A 10,540-nucleotide genomic window follows, 5' to 3' on the forward strand; every position below is an offset into this window, starting at 1 on the left:
TGAACTGAGTTGGAATCTGAGGCCAGGGAATGGAGGAGAGCATTGGAGTGAATTACCTTTGGGCCAGATGTATGAAGACCCAGTTAGATACACAAGAATATAAGATAATCATTGCTTCAGACAAATCTAATTGAGAAGGCAAGTTATTTATATGGGAGTGTCGGAGAAAGGCCAAAAAATCTTTAGGGCCAGTGGGAAAGGAGTCCGTGGTGGACTAGATGGAGAGAAGAAAAAGAATGGTATGAAACAGTGTAGGTCTAGTGAGTAGTTCTCAATCATGCAATTAGAAAATGAAAACTGGGTGAGTTTTGATCTAACCTGAATGCCTTAACCCAATCTCTTCAAATTCTGATTGTAAAGTTCTGTGGTGAGGTTTGGGTATCAGTATTTTTAAAAGCTCTGCTAATATGCGTCTAGGGATTAGAAGGACTATGGATCTGGTAGGACGTCAGTAACCAGTATGGCAGTGTCCATCGTGTGGCTACTTCATAGAAAAGCTGAAGATCAGCCTTTAAGGGAATTAGCATTCTTCTGTCAACAGAACTATTTGTATAGCTCAGAGCAAAGAGAAAAAAGATAGATACGTAGGTTCGATATATAATCTCTCTGTTTGGATCCAATGTTTTTTACAATTTTTATAGTACAAGATACAATAAAAAATACACATTACATAGAAACCCACAGTATAAAATAGTACCTCCCCTTACCACAATAATGAACTGGAGTGTTTTCATTTCTACTGTAAAATGCAACTTGCAGTTCACTATTTACTAAATGGATTTCACAGCCTACTAATTGGCTCAGAACTGCAGATTCAACAAATGCGTTTTTTAATTAAATTCTTTCTTTATCAAAAGCCCCATAATGAATCTTAGGCCTCATTCTCCTATGTGTATCCTTTTTCATGCCCGTCTATACGCTAGTGTAAAATACTAGGAGAGACTCTTTCTTTGGGCAAAGTTAGAGAAAACAGCGATGAGAATCTAGTATAACTAAAACTAGTGCTTTTTCCCTTTCACTTCAGAGTTGTGTTTGTCTAGAGGTTGAGAACGTTTCTAGCAATGCTCTTGGGGGATCCAGCATGAAATCACCTTCATAGACTGTTGGTGTCCATGGGATGCAAAGGGGTTGGGCCGCCGTTACACTCCCTGCTCTCATTTTGCTAATTTCATTTTGAGTTCTCCCTGTTTCCATTGTTTCCTCAGCCCCTCTGGAGCAGGATTTCTCTGTAGAGCCTGATCCCTGTCCAGGAGGGTGACCAAACAGCCTCTATTAATTGCTGACACCTCCACATGGGAGCCTCTCCTCTCTGTTCCCCCAAGTGTATGGAAAGGGCCTGTGGCCTGGGTCCTAGACCAGGGTTGGCAACCACAGGCCACGTGGTTTTAGTTAGTCCTTAGTTCCTTGGCACCAGAGCTCCTCATCTGTAAAAGGTGGAACTGGACTTGGATACCTTCTGAGGTCCCTGTTGGCTCTCATATTGCAGGGCTCTCCCTGTAGCCGGTCCCTCCTCCTCAGAAGGCAGGGATGTAGAGGTAGAAGAGAGTGTATTTCTCCAGCAAGCATCTCTGCTCCCATAGCAGTCCGTTTCTGAATGTGTACGAGGGATGCTAAGTACATCCATCCCTGGTACATGTGAGAATGTCATCATTCGATTCAGATGAAGGGGTTCAAGAGTAAAGTGGCTGCTGCGGATTGGGTGGTAGGAAGCTGGCTAAGGCTCTGCAGCAGCTTGAGCTGCAATATGACCAAGCACTGGTGGGGTGAGGACAGGGGTCCCTAGATTCTGCTCCACAGGCTGGATGAAAATTTCAGGAGCTATTTCTGCTAACTTATGCATCTCACTTTCCCCTTCAGCCAGCCTGTGGCTCCCCCTTCAGCTCCTCCTGTCAACAGGAGCTCAGCCTGCCCGGGCCTCTGTCATCATGTAGCCATCCCTCCAGGCTCAGGAATCAGCAGGACCTAGGAAAACTCCCGTGTCATCTCTCTCTCTCCCTCTGTCTTTTGCAGATACCAGTTTCCCTAGGAACTAAGAAAAGATATTGCTAGTTTGGATGAATCCATATTATAAAACGTACCTTTTCCATTTGATGAAAAAAATCTACAACAGCAAGTCAAGTTCAAGCCTCAACAGAATATTGGAGGGATCCTTTCCTGAGAATCGACATCCCAACCAACAACCACTTTCCACACTCCAAAAGACAGATTTGATGGAAGAAATCCCAGCCATCAGCCTCCAAGTGTGATCAGTCAATAAGGAGACCAATGCTTTGATGGACACACAGTTTGGAGAGACCTTAACTCTTGTTCCTCTCAATATGCCTCCTCCACACACCAGCATCAGGAGCAACTGGAAGAAGGCAACATGTCAACCTGGTCATTCTTTGCCACTAGATGGACTGGACCAGGAGTAGATGGCATTAACTATGCAGTGTTCTTGCTGAAAATGTTTAGCCTGAGTTTCATTACAAGGTAGTGATCAGAAAACTGCAGAATTTAGGCCACTGAGCAAGACACCTGGCCAGTCTTTCTTCAAATAGTCAATGTCTCCACAACTAAGACCACAAAAAGGAGAAGAGATGTTTTGGGTTCCAAAGGCCTAAAAAGATTGTGCTTCTATATTTCTTTAGTCCTTGGGAACCTCAAGCCTCTCCTCACCTTTTGGTAGCTGTCTTCAGTGGTGGTGGCATTGACTTGTTTGCAGAGGACAGGTCAGTTGTCTGGCTCAAAGGCCTACAGTTTGCCATTATCTGATCATTTCCTCATGATTAAATTCAGGGGAAACCTTTTTGCCTAGAACACCACCTAGTGCATGCTGTGTGCTTCCTAGCGCAGCCCCTTTGGAGGCTGAGAGTGTCCACTTTGCCTGTCACCACTATTGTCATTTTAGCATTAGACACTCTTGTGCAGGGCTTCATGAGATCCATTCATTGGAAAGACATGTTTGCTGTCTATAATCAGTAATTTGATTAGTGGTGCTTTGAGAGTGTATGAATATCTTATTCTATGATGCTTTCTCTAAAATTTTACCAGCCCTTATCGATCCCTGATGTGTGTCAATTATCTTTGTGCTCCTCTATGTGCAGAGTCTTTGCCGGTTCCTCTACTTCTGTGTGGCTCCCACACCGGGCTAAATACAAACCAACTGGAGTCCACGGTGTCCTCTGGCCCTTGGTTGGGGCAGGGTTATGACTGGTGTCCTTGACTCTCTCTGTTAGTCCCTAGCCCTCTGAAATGCACGTGGAGAGTTCCTGCTGCCATTATCCTAGGTGGACCTGTGCTCTCCTATCATTCTTTTTCAAATGCAGGTTTTCAATAGTACACAAAATAGAATTATATAAGAACATCCCCATCTTTGTTAGCCACGACCAACAAATATCAGCTTATGGCTGCCCTTGTTTTACTACAAGCCACCCACTTACCTTTCCCTATATTCTGTAAAGCAAATCTCAGATATCATATTTCGTCTGTCATTTTGCCAGTATGTTTCCGTAAATGAGGACTCTTTTTGAAAGTATTCTCATCATAGCATTATAATTGTTCATAAATTAATTCAGCATCTTTAATGTCATAAAAGAGTGCTCAAATTTCCCATTATTGTTTTTAAGTTATTCTTTCTTGGGACCCAAAGAAAATGCACAAACTGTAATTAGTAGGATATGTGTTGAAGTCTTTACACACATATTTACTCTGGGTTTCTTCCTCCCTCCCTCCCTTCCTTTCTTCCCCTGCCTCTTCCTTCCTCCCTCCCGTTGTCCCTCCCCCCCTTCTTTCCTTGCTTCCTTCCCTCTCACTCTTGCTCCAGCTCTCTTGGTCTCTTGCTGTCCTTTTCTTTTCCTTTCTTAAATCATTCATTTGTTGAAGAAATGGAGTTGTTTGTTCTGTAGCATTCCCACAATGTAAATTGTATAACTGGGTGTACTTTAATAAATTCTTCCGTCCTCCATACTTTCTTTTTGGTGGTAGAATCTAAAGCAGTGCTGGAATATAATGAAATTGCAAACCACATATGTAATTTCAATTTTCCGAGTAACCACATTGAAAACTGAAAAGTATAAGCACACAATGATACAAATATTATCTTCTACACAGCTAATTAATGCTGCACATTAAGGGAAACATAATTCCACCAAAGCTTTAAAGTTGTGTTTAATAGAAAAATGTTGTGCATATCTTCAGCTTTTAAGTTTACATTCACATGAATTATAAATTAAATATAATTAAAATCCAGTTCCTTAGTCGTCCTAGCCACATTCTAGGTATTCAATAGCCATATGTGTCTAGTGGCCCCTATTTTGGACACAGTAGATACAGAGGCAGAGGAGATTGTGTTTGGTATCCTGGCAAGGGCACCTCAGAAGTGGTGTGTGCTCTCTGATCAGGAGGCACATCAACTCCTGTGTGTTTCCTCAAATAATGTTAGCAGCCCTTGGAGTTCAAGGCCTAGATCCGTGAACTAGTTATGTGGAGCAAAATGGTGATATTCCATGGCCATGTGTTATCTAGCTGGTACACTTGCATAAAAAAAAAACTTCCCCTTAGTACTAAATACTGTTTAGTTACTTAGTGGTTCCCTCTGTAAAGAAAACTGCAGCTTAATGAGCAATTCCCCAAGCATCCTCCATGGTCACCAACTAGTTTCTTTTATTTCTTTTTTTTCCCCCTGTGCTAATATGAAATCAAAGTTTCAAACACATTGAAGTATTTCAATTCATTGCAATAGAGTCCTTACTGATACTCCAATGATCCTCTCTTTCAGCAGTGAATGTGCCTTTAAGCTGGCTCCTTTCTCCTTTTCATAAGATTTTAATAGTCTTTGAGACCTTTGTAGATATCACTATGACAAGGTGCTTCTGTCTCATCTGCCCCTGACCGGGACTCAGTCATATCTCTCAAAATCTCTGATTCCTTTCTGTGAAAAACATTATTCCCAAATCAAATTGTGTAACCTAAAGACACTCAATGGAAGTGGTTGAATTCTAGACCCTTCCAGTGGACAGAGCTAGCAAATACATACTCATATTTGTATGTGTTCATGCATTCACATATATTCACATTCATAATTCAAACTCAGAACTACAGGCTTTGATTGAATGTCTGTCTTTCAGCTGAGACTCTTTTCTCTAATACCACTAGTTTTGTTTTTAAGGGCACTGGGAGTAATAGAAATACAACACCTTATACCGCCTCCTTTGCTTTTCCCCACACTATATTGACAAAAGAATAAAGAAATACCCAACAATGCCAATCATAACACAACTGACGAAAGCAGGTTTTAAAATTTTGTCACTGTTCTGGGGTACACATAAATTATTGTTTTATACTCTCTTCGGCTAGTTCTTATCCATGTGGCTGTTCCACAGAAGGCCTTGCACAAAAGGTTTATGTGTTACATTGTGTTTTCCATATCCAGAGGCAACATTTGAAAAAGGAATTTAAGTTTATAATGATAAAAAAATAAATCTGGTTTCCACCCAAATCTAACCAAAGTATATTCGCTACAGGCTAGCCTTGATGATAAGCTCTGCAAGTGTCTCAAAGGCCTTGGGTGGAGAGGGGTCAGGGAGCCCTGGTCTCCCCAGACGCTGGAATCCTTGGCCTTTCTCCTCTTTCTGGCTGAGCTTGGGATGAAAGCACGGGACTTCCTGGGGTCAAGATTGAAATCTCAGCCTAACAGCGGCTTTTCGTGTCCAATGGAGACTTAGGAGCTAGAAATTCTGAATAAAATCGGAACACAGTGGAATAGGATCAATCAAACTTCAGAATAGAATAGGCACCTCAATACAGCACTACCCATTCGGGTCTGGAACCGTAAGAGGCTGTCACCCTGTCTGACCAGCGACATCACAGCCCCCCACAGCGACCCCTGACTCACAGGGACAAGCGCGCAGTTACGCCTGCGGTGTGACGCCCCCTCGCGGGGCAGGACTCAGGCGGCGCAGCCTCTGCCTTTTACCCCCGAGACCCAGGGGGCCCCGACGGCGGGGTGGCACTGGCTCGGTCGCTGCGCCGCTTGGCGGCGGGGCCGGGCCTCCGATGGCCAGAGACGGGCTGACCGCCCGGGGCCAGCGGGGACAGCCCGGGCTCGTCCCCCACCTGCGCGCCACCTGCCCATGTGGACCGCGCAGGTCGGAGAAGCCGGTTTTCTTGAGAAGGAGCTGGCAGAGGTCAGGGACGCGGCTGCCAGGTGCCTGCGGTGGCAGGAACAGGAGCCGGAGGAACGCGGGCTTCGGCAGGAGACTGAGTTCTGGCTGCGGGAGTAAAAGACGCCGGCGCGGCCTAAAGGGAAAGGTCCCTCCGAGACTCGAACTCGGATCGCTGGATTCAGAGTCCAGAGGGCTCACCATGACACCATGGAACCGCCGCAGGCCCGCCCCTCCCGCCGCGGAGCCAGGCCGCGCGCAGCCCCGCGGGCCCAGCACCCGCCTCCCGCCGGGCGCTCTCGTCCCCCCGCCCCGAGCCCGCTTCCTCCGCGACGCCAGGAGGCGCCTGACTCGCCTGCCCTCAGGTTTGTACGTCGTGGAAAGACACGAAGTCCATTCGGGAGGAGCGACAGGGGAGGGCTTGGCGGCCTCCCCCAAATGCGCCTGCTCTGCCGGCATTTCTAGAGTTTTCTGCCCTGAGGTAAAATTCCCGCCAGAAAAAAAAACCCAAACGCCAAAAAACCCCCAAACTTCCTTTCCCCTTCTTTGCAGTTGTCCTCTCGCCGCTGCCCTGGGAGCTCTGAACGTCCTCAGGACAGGGCTAGGCACGTCGTGGGGTGTCCCCTCCCTGGGACCCAGGTGCAAGGGTAGACGCGCGGGGCGCTGCCGGCTTCGTCGGGGGACGGCGCGTCCTCTCTCTGTTGGGAACCGGATGGGAGCCGAAGCGGCCGCGGCCCCACCCGTCGCACCGCGAGCACCCAGGCCGCTGGCGCCCTGAGGGGTGAGGTCGGGTGTGAGCAGCTGACAGTGTTTCTTCTGGGCTCTTTCCTCCCTCCCCTTCGTGCTCCTCCTCCGCTTTCCGGGTTCACCCCCTCTCCGCCCACCCGCGTCCCCGAGACTGAGGCGGCCGCTGGGTCCTGGGAGCGGAGCTCAGCGCGGCCCACGGGCTCCCCGTCGACGTTTCCAGCCTCCGGACGTTTATATGGCTCAGCGGCCAGTTTTAAAGTTTTGAACGTCGGCCACTTTTGAAAGCCTGTCCCAGCCTCCCATTCGGCGGAGGGGGACGCGCAGGGAAGAGGGGCACAGGGCGGGCTGCAGCCCCAGAGGCTGTGGCGGTCCCCTGTCACCTGAGCGGAGGCTCCCGAGGCGGCGAGGCGCAGGCGGCCTGGCCCATTCCCTGGTATCAAGGCCCTCATGTGCCCCATGTGAGAACAGCGTGTCCTGAGTGGCCAGTCTGAGTGTGTTTTCAGAACCGGAGGGAGGGGTTGAGGGGCACGTTCTCACCCCGTGGCAACAGCAGAAGAGTGTGTAATGCGGCTCTGTGAGTACAGTATGCGAGCGTGCTGTTACCTGGAAGACTGGTGGCTCAAGCCACCACGGAACATTCGAGTCGTACTTCAACTCATTTTCCTGCTTCCCATTCTCAAAATTGACCAAAGCCTCCTGAGCTGCTTTTATCTTTCAGGCAGCGACCTCATCCGGTAGCTCTCAGTTCCTGTCCTCCCTGTCCTTTGCTCTGTGGCCGCGGGTGGGGCAGCTGCTGAATCTGAGTCGTCCTGGATCTTCACCGACCTCGGCCCTCCGATGGTTTCTCCCCGCCGTCACCACATTCCAGTGTTCTCTCTGCACCATATGGAGCTCTGCGGCCACCTTGACCTACATGTTTCCACAGCCAGATTCCAGGGGAACTGCCAGGCTGCAGAGGCTGATGGCATAGGCCTGGTCAGACTCCAGGTTGGTGCACCTCAAGGGCTAGTATTAACTATGCAGTTATAGGATGCCAGCAACACTTTGATTTGAGGGTGTTGCATCATTACATTTTTTTAAAAATTTATGACATTACTTGTTAGAACAGTTTTAGGTTTACAGACAAATTGAGCAGATAGAGAGTTCTCACATATGCTCTGTTCTCTCTCACACAATTTCTTCTATTATTGGTATCTTGCATTGTTGTGGTACAGGCGCCGGGGAGATCCCATGATCAGGAAGATGGTTTTCCAAAAAAAAAAAAAGGCTTATCCATTGCACTCCGGATGTACTGAGCCCTTTGATTTCTCCAAATTTAGGAAACTCGACTGCACAATTTGTGGTAATGGGGGACAGTGTTTGCATACTCTCCTGACAGGTAATGGTTAATAACAGACCACTGTAAATATATTCAGTAGTTTGGGCAAATTCTTGGGGAGCATTTCCTAGATACATTTTCCTGGAAGATAAACCTTCCTACTCCCCTTCTAAGTTTGTTTTGGGGAAAAATGCTGTATTCCTTTCCAGGGCCAGACTGAATTGACAACCATCATAGTTGATGAGGATTAAGGCCCTAATCAGCCAATGAAGAACACTTTATTTCAGACCAGTCCCATTCCCCATTTTCTGCTGGAAAGAAAGTGGACCAGCTTATTCCTTTACTGCAGAACCACCACCAGAGGTCTTAAACTCAGGGAGACCTGTGTGGCCAGGTGACTGCCTCTTGCAGCCCCGGGAGGACAGATATTTCTAATACCTCACCTAGCTTTCCCGTCTTTCTTTTCTTTTGTATAACTGGCATGGCAATACACCCAAGAAACAGTAGTATCTAGCGCTGTGTCCCCTGCTTAGCAAATAAGGCACAGGGTCATTTTTTACCACCAAGAGGAGGAAGATCCTGTGAGTGGAGGACTTTGTGGGGTCTCTTTTGGAGCAACCGATGAGGTTTCTGAGAGAAGGTCTGGGAATCTCTGCCCCTCTTTCAGTGCCTGGGTTGTAGCCCACCAATTTGAAATGTTTGGTGTCTCTCCCTGGTTCCTCAGGGAACATAAGTCAGCCTGGAAGCAGTGTTTCCTAAGAGATACTCCACGAAAGCCCCAAAGCTGGAACTTTCCATTGGGCCACTTTGTAGTCACGTTCACCCTTCCTTTGAAGGACCTTTTGGAGAATAGGAATAATCAAGGGTGACATGCTTTTCAAGAGGCATCTCCACTCACAAAGGACTGGTTTTCACCACAGACCTCAAGGGAACATTCCCTCAGCCTTTGGGCAAGGGGCTATGGGGTTTGCAATCCCCAACATAGAGTCAGGCCAGCATTGTCCTTAAAACGGGTATGGTGCTTTTAAAATACACTTTTTTTTTTTTTTGGTCGTAGAGTTGATATACATTATTATATAATTTACACATGTACAATATAGTGATTCACAACTTAAAGGTTATATTCCATTTATATGTATTATAACCTATTGAGTATCTTCCCGGTGTTGAATAATATACCCTTGTAGCTTATTTTATTCATAATAGTTTGTACCTCTTCATCCCGATCCCTAGGTTGCCCCTCCCCCTCCCCTTCCCCACTCCCCTCTGGTAACCGCTAGTTTGTTCTCTATATCTGTGAGTCTGTTTCTGTTTAGTTTTATTCACTAGTTTGTGGTATTTTTGAGGATTCCACATATAAGTGATGTCTGACTTATTACACTTGGCACAGTACTCTTCAAGTCCATCCATACTGTTGCAAATGGCAAAACTTCATTGATTTTTTTAAGACTGAGAAGTATTCCATTTACTACATATACCTCATATTCTGTATCCATTCATCTGTTGATGGACACATAGATTGCCTCCCTATCTTGACAATTCTAAATAACCCTGCTATGAAAACTGGGGTGCATGTATCTTTTCAAATTAGTGTTTTGGGGTTTTTTTGGATGCATACCCAGCACTGGAATTGTTGGGTTATGTGATAATTCTGTGCCCACTAACCATGTGTCAAGGTTCCCTTTTCTCCCCATCCTGGCCAGTGTTTGTTATTTGTGTTCTTTTCGATGACAGCCATTCTGATAGGTGTGAGGTGACATCACACTGTGATTTTGATTTGCATTTCCCTGATGATAGTTGATGTTGAGCTTTTTTCCTGTTGGCCATCTGTATGTCCTCTTTGGGAAAACGTCTGCTCAGGTTTTCTGCCCATTTGTTAATTGGGTTGTTTGGGGTTTGTTGATGTTGAGTCCTACAAACTGTTTATATATTTGGATATTAGCTCCTTATCAGTCAAGTTTAAGGGTTTTCCTTCGTTCACAGTCTTACCCTGGTTGTGACTGTGCTTTTTATTTTGTAAAAGTTTCTTTTCAGGATCTTGATAGATATTTTCCAACTGTGATTTTATAAAGGGGGTGCCGCACGAATACACACTAACAGAAACTGGATTTACTCTCCCACTTGAAACAGCAAAAGAAAGCAACAACAATAAACTGGACAAAATAGATGAGACAGAGATTTTCAAAAGACTGGCCATCAGGCAGTAAAGGTCAGTGAGTGATCCTGAGAGATGAGAAACAAGCAGATGAGCCTACATTTGCTCCAGTTTACCACCTGGAGAGAGTTTCCAAGCAAGGCAAGGGAGAGGAAACTGAAAACAAGCCAGTGGACT

At 46.4% G+C, this 10,540-nt stretch overlaps 1 non-coding gene across 1 annotated transcript; it reads left to right on the top strand.

Moving 5' to 3' along the window:
- Positions 1-8,098: 8,098 nt before the first annotated feature.
- LOC130842100 (U1 spliceosomal RNA) lies at positions 8,099-8,264 on the top strand. Its single transcript, XR_009050351.1, has one exon. It is a non-coding gene; the product is annotated as a U1 spliceosomal RNA (small nuclear RNA).
- The last annotated feature ends 2,276 nt before the right edge of the window (positions 8,265-10,540 follow it).

Source organism: Hippopotamus amphibius, chromosome 1 (assembly GCF_030028045.1).
Source record: "Hippopotamus amphibius kiboko isolate mHipAmp2 chromosome 1, mHipAmp2.hap2, whole genome shotgun sequence".
NCBI lineage: Eukaryota > Metazoa > Chordata > Mammalia > Artiodactyla > Hippopotamidae > Hippopotamus > Hippopotamus amphibius.